Source organism: Pygoscelis adeliae, unplaced genomic scaffold, assembly GCF_000699105.1.
Source record: "Pygoscelis adeliae isolate BGI_AS28 unplaced genomic scaffold, ASM69910v1 Scaffold256, whole genome shotgun sequence".
In the NCBI taxonomy this organism is placed as follows: Eukaryota; Metazoa; Chordata; class Aves; order Sphenisciformes; family Spheniscidae; genus Pygoscelis; species Pygoscelis adeliae.
The window spans coordinates 821,828-837,249 of record NW_008824996.1 but is presented as its reverse complement, the minus strand read 5'-3'; the positions used below and the strand labels follow the sequence as shown (position 1 = coordinate 837,249).

The following is a 15,422-nucleotide window of genomic DNA, read 5'->3' as shown; positions in this document are numbered from 1 at the left end:
CAGGGCCTGTTGTGACAGGACAAGGGGGAATGGCTTTCAACTAAAGGGGGGTAGGTTTAGACTAGATATAAGGAAGGAATTTTTTATGCTGAGGGTGGTGAAACGCTGGCCCAGGTGGCCCAGAGAGGTGGTGGATGCCCCATCCCTGGAAACATTCCAGGTCAGGTTGGACGGGGCTCTGAGCAACCTGCTCTAGTTGAAGATGTCCCTGCCCGCGGCAGGGGGGTTGGACTAGATGACCTTTAAAGGTCCCTTCCAACCCAAACGATTCTATGATTCTAAGATGGAGAAACACTGAAAAGTATTTCGTGTCCTCACTTGAAGGCATGGAGCATTTACATGGTAATGCCTATATATGCTAATTTAATTAGTAAAATGAAGGTATTATATACCATACTACTCAAAAGCAAGACTCACTGCATGCACCAAAATATTGTTCAACATACTGTGAAGAAAATTATTTATTAAAAATTTCTTGTTGAATAGTATGATTTATGTACTCATGAAACAAGTTCGCCATATCAGTCCCACTTCCTATACTAACTTTACTCAAGCAAAAAGTATTGTACAGAGCTTGGCAAAAAAATAAAGTGTAATGTCTGTGGTTTTCTTATTTAACAAAACTCCTTTCCTGTATCATAAATGAAGGCTTCCACTACACCTATGTCAAGTATACAAGCTAATAAAAGATGAGAACTTTCAAAGAAAAAAAAAAAAAGAAAATGTGCTGACTGCTTACAAAAAAGAATAAAACTTGCTGTTTGTGAGAATGGAAAATTATCCCCATTCAGGAAAAAAGCAGTGGAAGAAGAAAGTATCCTGACCTTTATTCTGACTCCCTAGATGCTTTGCTATAAAAAAAAAAAATCCACTTATTTAATTGGCCACATTATATTTAGGTTACCTGGAAGAAATAATAATTCTGGAAAGAAGCAGCCCAATGTAGTTATAAAATTCCTTTATGAGAACATTTAAGTAAACAAACAAAAATCCAGTTTCATCATAACATATTACCATCTCCTGGCTTTTCAAAAAATACAGGTAGCTGTGTTTAAAGGAGTGAGAACATCATACGCAGATTTGATGAGTCTGAGCTTAAACTAGGACATCAAGAAATAATAATAGCAGCACTTATTCCCTTATTCCTCTGCTGCAAAAAAAAAAGATGCAACTACTTAACTACACATTATTACTTCCTCCTCTGATTGACAGTGGTGCATGTCAGTTTGAGTCTCTGATGGTTGAAATGGGTATCACAAGAAATTTTGCTTTTGTTTTTAAATTATCATTGTACGTAAAGCAAAGTCTTCCCTTCCAGGATCAGCATTTGGAGTATTGGCATTTCTCTCTCTTCTTTTGATGCTACTACTGACTGTCATGGTAGAGAGAGCACAGTGAGGACTCCCAGGGCATTGCCCCTCCCTTCTCAACCCCTTCTAGGTTGTATGACAGAGAGAAAGACTTCAGAGAGCCAGGAGCCTTCTCCACCCTATAGCTAGCTTTTTCTGCTGAAATAAGTGTCTGCCACTTTGCAGAAAATAATATTTTAAAATCTTTTAATGCTAGCAAGTATCTTCTGTTCCATATTTTACAAACAAAAACCTAAAAGTTTAAACCTTTTTTTTTTTAATTGAATCTCTAAAGTGAACACCTTTGAAAATTAAATGCCTGAGCTCACATATCCTATTGGGAATCCATAGTTTTTACCTGCTGGTAGCCCAGAACATTTTTTCTTTTGCATTGCTTACTGGCAGCCTGAAGAGCTCCTGTACACAGTAGGGTGAACTTTTCAAAAGCTGGCCAATATTAGTCATGGTAAAAGTAACATTTCAGGCAAATTCTTTAAGTCATAATCCATCTGCATGCATCTACTTTCACACATTCACAGCAGTTTACAGTATTTTCACCTGTACAATCATTATTTCATTTAAAAAGAGGATGAATGGGAATACCTTCTTTAAATTGTGTGCCAAAATTAGGTTACTGCTTAAAAGAAATAAACAGAGCTTCCCAACTTCTGTGAATTAAAGAGATTTTCAAAACAATTCCTACCCTAATGTGAAGCACTATAAAAATAAACCCTTCAAATACTTAAATAATAATCTGGAATGTAATTAGAAACCTTAATATTTGAAGTTGAACGTGAAGCATTTTCCTTCACTTTTCTTCTAGTTAGGTTTCTTATAAGGAGCCTACTGCTGAATCAGAAATAAGCTTCTCTTCACCTGTGAGTAAATTAGACAATCGAAAATATTTTAAAAAGTTGGAGAAGGAATGCATCAGGTCTGATCACAAACACCAAGAAAATATGCTCAAAGTAATTAAAAATCCTAGAGGACAAAAAGAAATATTGTGTTAAAAGGTGTGATATAATCAGGGTACCTACAGTTACTTTGAACATTGCAACTAACAGAGCGGGCTTTGCATAATACCCTATAAAAAAAACAGCCTTCATCCTTTTGGAAAAAGGCAGAAGAAGATACTTCCAATACTACAAAAAATAAGCAGGAAATCTAGATAATGTCCTGGAAACTGCTACTTATCAAGAGTTTCACCTGGAAACTATGTACCTATAAGGTTTAATATAACAGAATTCTGCTACCAATACCCAGTCCTGTTAGGACTGTAGTTTTTCATATTAGCATTTTTAGATTAAACTGGGTCTATATCAGGAACCAAGTTTTACACTATTCTACTATTTACTGTACTTGTTAATCTCTTTGAAATATGTATTTAATCCATCTACATGTACTGGTGCTCACAACACCAGTAATGTATAATCTGACAATTCAAAGAATTCAAACTGTCCACTGATGGATCACCTTTCTTTCTAAAAGAAGCACCCTAAACATGAAAATTTCTTCCTTAGTTATGCAAAATGCACATCAAAAGCTGAATACAAATATTAGGCTTGACATGAAAATTCTCTCTGGGATGTGCAATTGAAGATACTCAAATTGTTTATTAAAAAGGCTTGTATATTGTTTTCTTTTTATTTAGAGAAATTTCTAATCCTAGATCTATTATGTGCAGCATATAAACACCTGATCTTCAAAGGTCCCAAATAAATGAAAAATTCACACAATTTTCTTCAAAGCTTTGCTGTGTAACATGAATTTTTTTTGTGGTAAAGAAAATGCACCTTGTCCACAATAAACTTCCCTCAGGAACTGACTAGTTATTACAGTTCTGAGCTAGGGAAAAAACTTGACATAATACCTTATAGTTACCCTGAAAGCGCACCTTCAACATGTGTCTTTTTTACTTTTTCTTATTACAATAGTCATTTGAAGTGACATCTGAGATATCTATTTGCAGTAAGAACCCAAGCACTTGTGTCAAGTAGCACCATATTCCATAAGATGTCTCACTTAAAAGCTGTAAGTCTAGCTGGATACTGGCATGTATGATTCAAGGTGACAGAACTCAGTACTTAGCAGGGGAGGGAAATGCATTTAGAAAATAACAGAAGTTCAGTTATGAACTATGGAAATATATAATCTCGTTCAGTTGAATGAAAAAAGCCTATGCTTAAAGTTAGGTATGTGTGCTCAAATCTCTCATTTAATGAGTCAACAATAAAAGAATATTGCCAGTAAATGTTTTAACCTGACCAGGTATTGTAAATACCGTGTCTTCTCTTTGGATATAGTCTGTTGCTTTCATAGTATCAGCTACAGTCAGTGGAAAAAATAAAGTTATGGGATACAATGTTGGGATATCATCTTTGAATTTACTGAATTCCTTCCAAAATGCCTTATGGACGGACTATTTAGTATTCATCGCCATGCTCCTGTACAGCAACGGCTGTTAATCTTCTAAAACGTACAGAAAAGGAAAAACATTAGCTCTACAAACAGGCTTATTTTGGCCTATCTTGTCATTTTTAGTAGATGAACTGTTGGGCTTTCTACAGGAAAAAAAATAATTCTAGTAGTTAGCTGTAAATTAAATAGCCAAAGTAGGAATTTACTGTCTAGTGTATCTAAGAATCAGTGAAACAAATTCACTTTTCTTCTCTTTTCAAGGTCAGCACTAAGATGACATACAGTCTGTATGACACAGTTGTATCATATAGTCAACATGCCAGACGATGAACCCATAATTTAACAAGCTCAGACTTAAGGTCCAGCACAAACACAGAGTTAAATGCGCTTTCCAGTGCTTCTGAATATTACATTCAGTCATTGCTGCTCCCTAGAAAAACAACCGTCCCCCCAACCACACACAGAGAAACCTCCTCCTTTTCCTCCCCCCCCCCAGCGTAATCCAAAACCCAAAGTCAGTCATAAGTATGGCAGACAAGGGCAAGACTGAATTTTTGTCATTGCAATGTGGAGTTACTGAAATGACCTTAACAGCTCAGTGAGATAAATAGCACTGTTCTGGTTTTACACTGGTACAGAAGAGATGAGGATCTAACTCCCCTTTTGTTGTTTAACTGATTTTAACAGGAGGAATTGGGGAGGGGGAGGGAAGGGTTTCCAACTACTTTCTGAAAAGGTATCTTTGAAGGGAAAATACAGTCTTCAAAAAGGAAGAAAATTAAAAGCTTTTCCTCCAGTTTCCTTTCATTTCTTATCTTCCTAAAATACATATATACAGTTTGTTCCAGGAAATGTCTGAAATGCCTTCTGGTAGCTTTTAAATAAACATGAAAATCTCCTTTTGAGTTCAAAGAGTTTCAAATAATGACAGGGAAGAGTTCTTGGACTGTAACACAGATGTAAACAAAGGTCAAGAATCACTCTCAATAATTAAAATGCATTATCGTTACTTTTGGACTTTTAGCCTGCTATCACATAACTGAATTAGACTTGAGCAAAGCTGTAATGCGCTTCCACAAAAATCTTTTCCTGTACACTAAAACCAACAGACCTCAGCTACATTTCTCAGCTAGGAGCTAATGTTTCTGGGTACACGTTACTGTTGCAGTTTCATTTGTCAGTAAAGCCTTATTTACTTGCTTCCTGTTATTAATTATGGGAAACAGGATCTCTTCAAACTGTAGGAGAGGCTCTTTTAACTCCTGTCTAGACTTTCAAGACAAAATATTGACGAACCCTTTAATGTTTGTGCAGAGACACAAACTGAGTGGAAAAAACCATCGTTACCTCAAACAGCTTAAGACTCCTTATCACACATTCACCAAAAAAATCCTTTAAATCACTCGGGCTCACATCCTTATTGTTAGTCACTGAAGTAAGGTTTTCTTTCATAGTTGGATACTTTCTTCATCTGTCACACTGATTAATTAACAGCTCACAGTATGAGCCCTGAGCTTAAATAGCCTACTGAAACAAGGAGGAGAGATCAACATTAATATTCCATAAAAAGCCGAAGAGGAAAAATGCTTTCTTTAGTATGAAGGGATCTGTCTTCTAATAAAAAAAAAAAATTAACTGATTTCTGTTTGGTTACATTACACAATGAGATGAAAGCGCATGGCTTGCAAAGGAAGATTGCAGCGGAGGATTAGAACAAAAGTTAGAGAAGACTTTAAATGTTTTAAATTAAGCTATTGGTTGGAAACAACCAGGTCTTGAACACCGGTGAAATAATTTTCATCACCGTTAAAAAAAGCCAGTTTATCAACATGCAATAAACAAGTCTATAAACACAGTACTGTTGCCTGTACAGATATATGGGGGAAAGGCATGCAATTACATGAAATGGAAAGCTGCTAAAACCTTAAACCTAAAGCTGTTTTTAGCTGAAATATTTGTAGTTTCTCCCCCCACACACACCTTTCCCAAACTGTTACAGTCCAGCAATTATTTCAAGAGTTTGACTTTCAACAGCTACAAGCTCTCCCCCTTTTCTAAGCCCCTCCAGTACTGCTGAGTGGACAAAAATTACAGATGCAAGAAAAGCTGACAAATGAGTGCAAGGCCCCTCCTCTCCAGTGCCTCGACAGTCGGAGCTCCTGCCAAAACATGCCTGAAAGCTAGTGAGGAGACAAAGACACAAAGATTCCATTTTCTCAGGGAAAATAGATTTCATGTAGAAACTACCAGGGAGAAGAATAGCACACTGGCACGTGTGTTGTTTCAAAAGCAGAGCAGGAACGAATGTTTCAAGAAAAAAATGAAATCATATTTGATTATTCAGTAAGCTCAACAAATGCTGTTTAACACAGCTTTTTTTAAACTGCAAAGTGCTACACAGGGGGTGGGAGGGGGGAAGCTCCCATAAAGCTGGAAAAATATTTTCAGTCATGGAGAACCTTCAGTTCAGCACGATCCAAGCTAAGAGTTCACCGCTGTTGCTCTAAATCATCTCCTAATAATGCAGTAGTACACATGCAACCAAAACAAAGTAAATCCAGCTTTTTTAGCTCAAATCTGTTTGAATGTGTTTACTATTAAAAGATTCTTCCCCCAGGGTGTCATTAATAAAGTTGCAATGAGTTTAAAACCCTGGCACCTAAGCACTTCCAAGTTTGCAAGCTTTTCAGAATAAGTTTACTACTTTTGGCTTGTTACGCTATCATGACTGGCACTCATCACCGAGCTGGAACAGGTCTGCCTGTGAGCAGGGAGATCAGCAGCGAGGTGAACGCAGGCAAGCAGAGCAGAAGAAAAAGCAAGAACATTATTTCTCTTTGAAACTAGTCAGAAAGTTGGGGAAAAGTGCAACTGATGGTGGGAAGATTTGGGACAATTCAAGTTTCTCACTAATTTTTTAAAGAAAGGATATTTACAACAACAGCATATAAGATTAAAAACTATCAATTATTTTAAGTGTGGTTCCAATCCATTAGGACTCAGTAACAAAAGTAGCTACTGTTAAAAATAACATGAGCTCCCACCAGACCGGGAATTTGGGAAGTAGAGGTGTAAAATGGAGGCTTAGTCATCAGTAAGGTTTTCAAAATGCTCCCAGCTCTGATAATTACTGCTCATCGACATGTAGCATTCTTAGAAACTCTCTGTTTATAATAGCCCTTTTTTCTTTTATGTGAGGCTGCTTCTACATATCTGGTGGCAGAGCCACCCAAATTCAGCCGAAGTCTTACAGCCTTTCAGCAGAAACACTAGTGTAGCATAAAGAGAACATAGAAAACATTACGTAATGAAAATACTAAAAATGTGATTAATGCCCTGAATTGACAGGTTTGCGATTGAGGATAAAATACAACTGCTGAGAGCTCTCTACAAGAGGACTCCCAGGGGCCCCCTGCCCTGCAGAGAGCGCGGCAGGCAGCAAACCCAGCTCTCTACCCTCTCCTCAGCCCCGCGCTCCCCCTCCCTTCGGCCCAGCCACGCACCGTGGCATCCCCCCCTGCCCACCCAGACCCAGGCCGCGAGGATGTGGCACAGTTCTCACACTGAACCCACGTGCTGCCTCACAGCCCTCGCTCTTCCCTTCTGTCTGCTCCTGAAGACTGCTCTGATGATAGGCTTAAGAAAGAAAGGGCTGGTAATCCTCTGACTAACTAATACAACCACTTCAGGACATCAACACTGATCATTATACAGGGATTGGGATAGTCAAGAACAATATATGAAAAAACAAAGATTGTGCTGAGAAACAACCCTATTCTCCTTATTCCATCTGAGGTGAAGGACAGGCAACACAAGAACAAACCTTGAACATTACACATTCAGTTGCAAGTTTCATTTATTTTTCATTAAATTTATTTTTCACTAAATTTCTTCACATCCCTTTGGCTGATCCCACTTATCCTCCCACTTGCTAAGTCCACGCATTTTCTAAGTCTTCACAGCCAGACAGTATCTAAATGCTTTTTGTTCCATTTTATGCATTTTACCATCCCACCATCACTCAGCCCCTCCTCATCTCATGTTCCTGCTGCCACAAAATCCTCTCATCTGCTCTGATAAAATGCCATCCTCCTCATGCACAGCTATTCCCATTTGGTCTCCATTCTTAACCAGACCAAACCACCGTCACATTTCCATTTCGTTAGCACAAAAAGATACTAAATGTTGGCTCACTACAGAGATGTGAAAAACGTCTGCATCTACCAGTTTGATCCTCTTACTGATAGTTTTGTTTTTCCTTCAAATTCTCATAAAGTGGATCCCAACCTCCTCCTGTACTCCACCTATAGAGAGTAGAACTGCTGCACTTTAACACACAGATCAAGAATGATTCGGTTGCCCGATTTCCAGAAATACTGCAAGAGAAGACTTAGTTCTGGAGTCAAACTCTGGAAGGACTACTAACGCATCAGTTATATTTAAAAAAAAAAAAAAAGAAAAGAAAAAAGAAAAAAGGGCTGAAGTTATTGACTAGGTGAGAGATACAGAGCAGAGAATGAAATAAGATTTGGGAATAAAGTTACAAACATGCTTTTTCTTATACAGCTGGTAAACTCATTCTTCAGACTAACGTTACAAAGGAATCTTTTGAGAGAAAACTCAAGTCATATCAGATTATAGAACACTGCAGCAGTTGAAAAATATTATCACTTGATTTCACATGTATAGTGACCTGTTCCCTCACTTAGTTAACACTGTTCTTACTTGAATGCTTTTAAAGATTACTTGAAGATCAAATCCTAGAATTATTTCAACCTATAAAAGCTGTTGAAAGTCAAAATGAAATCTTGCATCTTTGTCTAATGCCTGTCGTTGCAACCAAGTTCATTTTAATGACCGCACGTCCAGGCAATACGTGGCACAGGGTTTGAAAAGGAAGGAGACTTATGTTTTAGTTGGCACTGGTACAGCATATGTCTTTAGCATAAAATTTATTAGCATTAATGGACATTATGTAATTAAAGCACTGTGCTTTAATTCCCTGAGGGGTGGCAGGGGTTTTTTCATGTCCTATAAAATAGACAAATAACAAATGTGTGATTTTTCAAAGCTATTCAAAAAGTTCAAACTTGCATGTTCCTCCGTTAATCGTAATGGAGAAGGTGTAGCTGAACAAGATGGATCTGAAATTCTCAAAATGTCTTCCATGAAACTGCATGAAGGTTAATACTACAGGACCAGTCTTTTTAAGCATATGCTGTATAAATTACAGCATTTTGCATACCACAAGCTCTTCAAAAAGTAATCATTAGACCACTGAAAAGTATAGATTTAAAAATATTTCTTTTTAGATTTAATATACCATACTTACTTGATACTGACTTATTCAGATGAGTCCAGTTTAATGAAGTGGCTTTAACAAGCAACTCAAATATTTGTTACTTGAGCCCTGGCATTTTCAATCCTGAATGCCAAGAATTTAGAATGCTTTGGGAATCCCATCACCTAACCTACTGCACTTCAGGGACAAGGGATAGTCATTTATGTAGTTCTTTGGGTGCCTTTGAACATTGCAGGCTAAGGATGGAATGATTTTCAGAGCTACTGAAAAACTGCAGGATTTTTGCAGATTTCATCAGGATTGGTGCATGGTACCAATAAAAATCAGACTATTACCTAGACCTGTATTGGAGTATTTAAGTGGGATTATTTTTCTTTACGACAGAAAATTAATTCAAAGCTACACTACAGAAAAAGACTGATGCACACAGGTTTAATATTTGAGTTTTCAGAGAAGGATCTTATCACCACTTGTCTGCAGCACTGAAAAATAAACCCAGAGCTCATTTTCTGGCAAATTTTTATTGTTTTATATGTCTGAATAATCTCACAAGAAGAGCAAACCAGAACAGCACGAAACAAAATACCATAGAACTATGTATTTATGATATTTAAATTATTTAAAATATAAGGTTTATTCAAAGTATTGTGTCTCAGTTTAATATTCTGAGTAATCTAATTTCACTCAGAGCTAAACTTTAAGCACAATATATTTTACCTGAAAATCCAAATAATTAGTACAAAAACACTCAGACCTTTATAGTGACACTAGCGATTTTTCCTCGGGTAATGTCAAGACCAATTATCGGCTGACCTGTTGAGCATATCCTAAGCTATCACACAAAATCTTTTATTTCTTTGTCTTCTAGACAAATCACCACAGAGCTGCAGACCAGCAAATGAAGTGAACTGAGGGCAATTTGACCAACATCATCTGTGTCGATTCCCCAGAAGTCGATGAAATATGTTACCGGGTCTCCAAGGTACATCCCAGAGATTGGTTGGTTGTGCCATACAATTAGTAAATGATTAAAACAAGCTGTTTTCTTTGATTACATTAAGATACTTGCAGCAGTGAGAGCTATTACCTTCTACAGAAGAGTGTACCTTCCCAAATTATGTTGTTTATTAGCACTTCATTAACAATGTGCCACCTCAGCCAAATGATCAGGCAGCATAGTGGTCTCGGGTACAAGGAAAAGATTATTATGAAACTCCACCTGCCTCATCTGGGCAAATCAAGTAAGTACATCCGAACCACAGATTGCACAGAAATATTTGAATGCTAGTTTTCAACTTGGGCTTTTTGTGTATTTTGTGTCAAACCCATAAGCCTTCTCCAGAGGAATCAATAAAACAGGGTAGACACTGAATTAAACAGATAAGTTTTTTAAATGGTTAAACATTTTCTTCTTTTCCTTTCATAAGAACAGGACCCCAGGTAAATGAGGCCTTCTAATACAACACATGAAAATCTCAATTATGGAAATCATTATTCTAGGCATTATGTGCCATTTTATATCCCCAGCAGGATGTTTTTCATCTCATCAAGAGTTTCCAAGGCTGTTTAGTGTTTCTGTATATGCAAAACATATTTAAGGGCCCCCAAAAAGATCTGCTAATTAAAAAAGCCTAGTCAAGTGGTCAGACAGACTGGAACTTGAGGATTATAGGTAAGAGGGATGAAATGAAGGCTTGGAAACTATAATTTCTCTTTCTGTGGTAGCAGCAGAAGCAGCTGTTATATACGAGGCAAATTAAAGATGTGGCTGACTAAGCCAGTAGTCTGGAAACAAGGCATTGCAAAAACATAACAGCAAGTCATCTGCACCCCACTTTTAAAAAGCCAAAAGTGCTGACCATTTCTTTTCTCTGTCTCTTCCTGTTATTCTTATCTGTCACAAATATCCTCCAGCTGGTACCCTTCCAGCCCTTCATCACCAGTTCTAATTTCCCACCCCCGTCTTGGGGAGTTAATAGTAATTCCCAGGATCATGGACAAGTGCTCCATAGTGGGAGTTGTCAGCAAACAAGAAAGGACACTTCTAAAAGAAGAGCAGGTGAAATAACACAGTTGCAGTTCTACTCTTTTTTTTTCCGTATAAGAGTTGTTCGTCAAACATGTAAAAACAATCTTCCCATACTGAGCAATATTTACCATTCCTTGAGAGCAGTTTCATCTGCCCAGTAAAATCGGCATCTAGGTACAGAAAGTTCTCTGATTAAAAACCAGACAGATTGCCACCACGTTTTTTAGATACATTGGTTAAGTGTCTTATAATTGACTATTTTCAGAAAAAAACTTCTCTTTCTTCAGTTTCTAGCCTGTTTGCCCTGAATCTTTTTAAAATAAGTTAAAAATCACTGTGCCATGAACTAATGAGGCTGTATATTGTTTTCCATATCAGAAAGCGATGAAAGTTCTATGAATTATTGCAAAAATAAGTTAATTAAAAACCAACAAACCCACTCAAAAATAACCCTTTGTCTTTCTTCAACAGCAGGTATGGACTTCCTATTAGAAGTAGAAGAAACATTAGTTGCCTTGCTTAGAGTTTTTAGGTCAAACAGCGTTGCCAACCTAGAATTTGTCTCAATTTATATTAGCATAAACCTGTGGAGTATTTTTGATCTCAGTTTATGCATCATGAATGAACATGTTTTTCATGTTTCATACATTTATTTGTACTCAAAACAAGCCCATCATTTCAGATTTGTGGTAGAGGCATTTTTTAAGTGCTGCCATTTCAGTACTACTCTAATGATGTTGTTAATAATGTTGCTGCATTGAAACATTGCATCTGATTTGAGGCACACTCAAGCCCTCTGCAAACAATTATTCATTAAATACATTTCAAAAATGTTTGAGATTCATACAATGAATCTTTAACAGACAAAATTGATACAGGCAAATTAAGTGCCTTTTCTTATCAGAAATTAACTTTAGGTGGCATGGGGCCTTTGTCTGATGCCTTTACATGAAACAAATCTATTGCCATTTTGCATTTTCATACAAGTCTAAGAATATGAGAACAGCAAAAGAATTCTAAAGGTTAAAACCCATGTTCAGTACAGTCATGTCCGTCCCCCCCACCCCCCCCCCCCCCCTCAATCCCTTAGAGTGGGTATTTGAGGAGGTTCTTTACATCTCCTCCCACGCAGTTTCTCTGCTTCATAAGCAGAAGCCAGCTGCTGGTTCTTTAAAGTCTCACAGTTAGTTGACATTTACCATTACTTTATGGTTTCCATTCTATCTTAAGCAAGGAAAAGAGGTAGAAAATAACTTTTAAAGCGTAAAGATTAAATCTTTATATTTCTAATTCCCCCAAAACTGGAGGGGCCTGCAGTCAAGGTTTTTTGGCGGGGCATAAGGAAGGGACAAAAAGACAATGCTGTGCACCAGCACAGAGAATAGGACTAACGAGTCCTGGCTTTACTGTTACTATTCTTTCTCCTGGAAAGCACCTCATTGCAACTCTTGACCAGCAGTGCTGATTTTGTTGTTTATTTCCCTTTCAATCTTAGTCTCTAAAAAGTGTTGTGTAGAGCATCAATTACATTTCTGACTCGACAAACTTGGCAGCATTATTTAGCAACTACCGTAACATTATTTAGCAACTGCCATAAAAAGAAAAAAAAAGTCCCGCATATATACCTATAATACAGTGATTTGATTGTAGAGATGGGAGAAACAAGAAAGAGGTCTAGGACACGCCAGAAAACTTTATTTTTCCAGCGCAAGGAGAACATTAAACCCAGCTGAAGCCTATACAAAGTAAGATATTAAGTCCTGCAAACAACTGCGTAGTGCACCCATGTGAAAGATTGCCACTATGGTGTAACTCCCCCCTCCAGACACACACTATGATATAGCCCTAACGTCCGACTTAGTTCCCAGATAAGCACACTGATACAGGTCTGTTTGAGGTTTGTCTTTCTGAAATTTATCTTGAAAAGAAACTCAATTATGAATTTTAAATATATGAAATTCTTACACGAAAGTACAGATACAAAATAGTAGTGTCACGGCCACTGTTTCAACAGTGGAATACACTTTCTAAAATTATTTTCAGATTAATAGGTATTTTGAATTCATAAAAAAGAAAATATAGTTAGAGATGGCTCTCCTCTAGGGCAAGTTCATACATGAAGGAATCAGGAAAACAGAGGTGATCTGATAAGCAAGATTCCCCCCCAAAATCAGGAAGTCAAAAAAGCCATACCTGTAGTTAACAGCCCACTAAAACCCTCAGTAAAACTAAGCTCAGAAGTCAGTCAGCTGGTAATACTGTGTTTATTTAATGGACTTTTACAGAGCAGAAATCCAGAGTACATAGCCTTTTATCTGATGATATTTACTAACAAAGAGCTTTAAAAGAAGTAACATTAACAGGATTGCTGTAGATAGGAAAAGGAACTTGGAACATGCAATTACTGGATGGCTCCAAACTTTATCTGATGTGTTTAAGAGCCGCAGAAGAAAACCATCCGAGACAGCTCAGTACAGAGAGTGCCAGAAAATACCATAGTTTTTTTCTAGGTCTAGGTCAGGACATTTGAAGACATCCATGACTGCATATGATTTCTTTTTCCTAAATCAAGGCTTCCATGACTGAACATCATAGAGGCGGTTATAAAAGTCATACTGGCTCACAACATCTGCAGGAACTCAGTAGTGCAGCTGTTCACTGCACACGTGTTAAACAGGCAGCAGTAAAAACTGTAAAAACAGGTCAAAGCAAAACCAAAAAGGACCTGAAGTGAAGAATTTCACATAGATAACTGGAAAAAAAAAATGTAGAAACAACCTTTTCTCCAGGCCAGCAAGCTGCAAGCTTTAAGAGAAAAGCAGTTTGCAGCAATCTACACACAATAGTTCTTGAGCATTACTTCCTTTTATTGTGTATTGCACTTATGGGGCACTAGATTTTTCTAAACAGTATCCAAAGCATACTTTCAAGTCCAGCCAACAAACATCTGAATGTCACAGAAGCCTTTCAAGAGAAAGCTACAGTGCTGTGAGTTTTTAAAGACAGACTGAAATATTTCAAAGAGATCAAATATACCCCAATGCTACCTCCTCTTGTTCCCCTGAATTAAAAATGAAGAGCAGCTTATCTGGAAAGCAGAATCTAATTAGAAGTGTTCTTTTCTAAAGAATAAAGGAGAAAAGCACCAATCTTTAAACATGGTGGAAACCCATCTGGAGATGGATGGCAATATCTGTTTCTTTTTGCAAAGTAATGATTCAGAAGCACACCCAAAAACACATTTAAGTGATGAACGTTAAAACATTAAGTAGTAAAAAAGAGGTGCATCCTATGGGAGCATGATCCAACCATCACCTTTTTTCCCCCAACTGATAGAAGCTTTAAAGAAAATCAGACATACCTGTGTTCAAGTACATAAAAAAAATTCTGTAATATCTTAGCATGCATGCTGAACTTTGAAAGACATTTTACTGAGTTTGGTTAGAATTTGTACTTCAGAAGAGATGCTGTAATAGTTGACAATAAAATTAAGCTAAAGTTTTGCATGTATTTGTATGAATGGAAGAGAGGGATTCAGATACATTAGATTGATTATTTTTTATTCTTCCATAAAGAGTCATTTTGGCTTTACGAACAGGAATTTTTCCTCACAGCTGTTTTTTTCTGTTTTGTATTTTTTAAAGCAGCTCTCACATTGTCAACATTAGTTCTAGTTTTCACTATGTGTAAATAAAGCAAAATATTAAGTACATATACAAGCACGCAGACAGCAAGATGCTTCTTTGCAAGACTCAGCGGAATAAAGGCAAGAATTTTCCATTGCTCCAAACAGAGCTCTTCAGCCACAGCGCCTTTCTTGCCATACATGTACAGTTGTTTCACTTCATTGCTAAGGGCAAACTCTATATCATTATTATAGGTTTTTCTTTACTAGGCAACATAAACAATGGATCTATGCATTACTGAGAAAGACTATCTCTTTCTCAGAGAGATAAAGAGATTTTGAAATTTGTTATTCTGTGTTAGACTACAGAGAGGTATGTCTAAATTATTTTAATTTTCTTTTGGGGAAAGGAGGTCATAGCAAAGGAAAGAGGAGCAGAAAAACTAGGCAGCATGAGCACTTTCCAGATAGATAGTAGTCTGATCATTAAGACTTTCACATAGGGCATTGGAAACCCAGGTTTCCAGGCCCTTCTCCAACAACAACAGAGCTCTGACATTCCGGAGGTACACCAGAAACACCAGGCTATCAACCATTCTGGGACAGCAAGGGGTCTTTTTTCTTCTCCTCATGCAAAAGGCCTTCCCAGAAAAAGTCCATTTAAGAATATATTTCTTTAAAACATCTTGCATTTTCCCC

At 37.2% G+C, this 15,422-nt stretch overlaps 1 long non-coding RNA gene across 1 annotated transcript in view; it reads left to right on the top strand.

Annotated features, from left to right (window-relative positions):
• Positions 1-15,422, top strand: part of LOC103918764 — a 66,985-nt gene that overhangs the window by 21,695 nt on the left and 29,868 nt on the right. The window contains exon 2 of the long non-coding RNA XR_663712.1: positions 9,938-10,051. This is a non-coding gene — a long non-coding RNA (uncharacterized LOC103918764). The remainder of the gene's footprint in view (positions 1-9,937; positions 10,052-15,422) is intronic.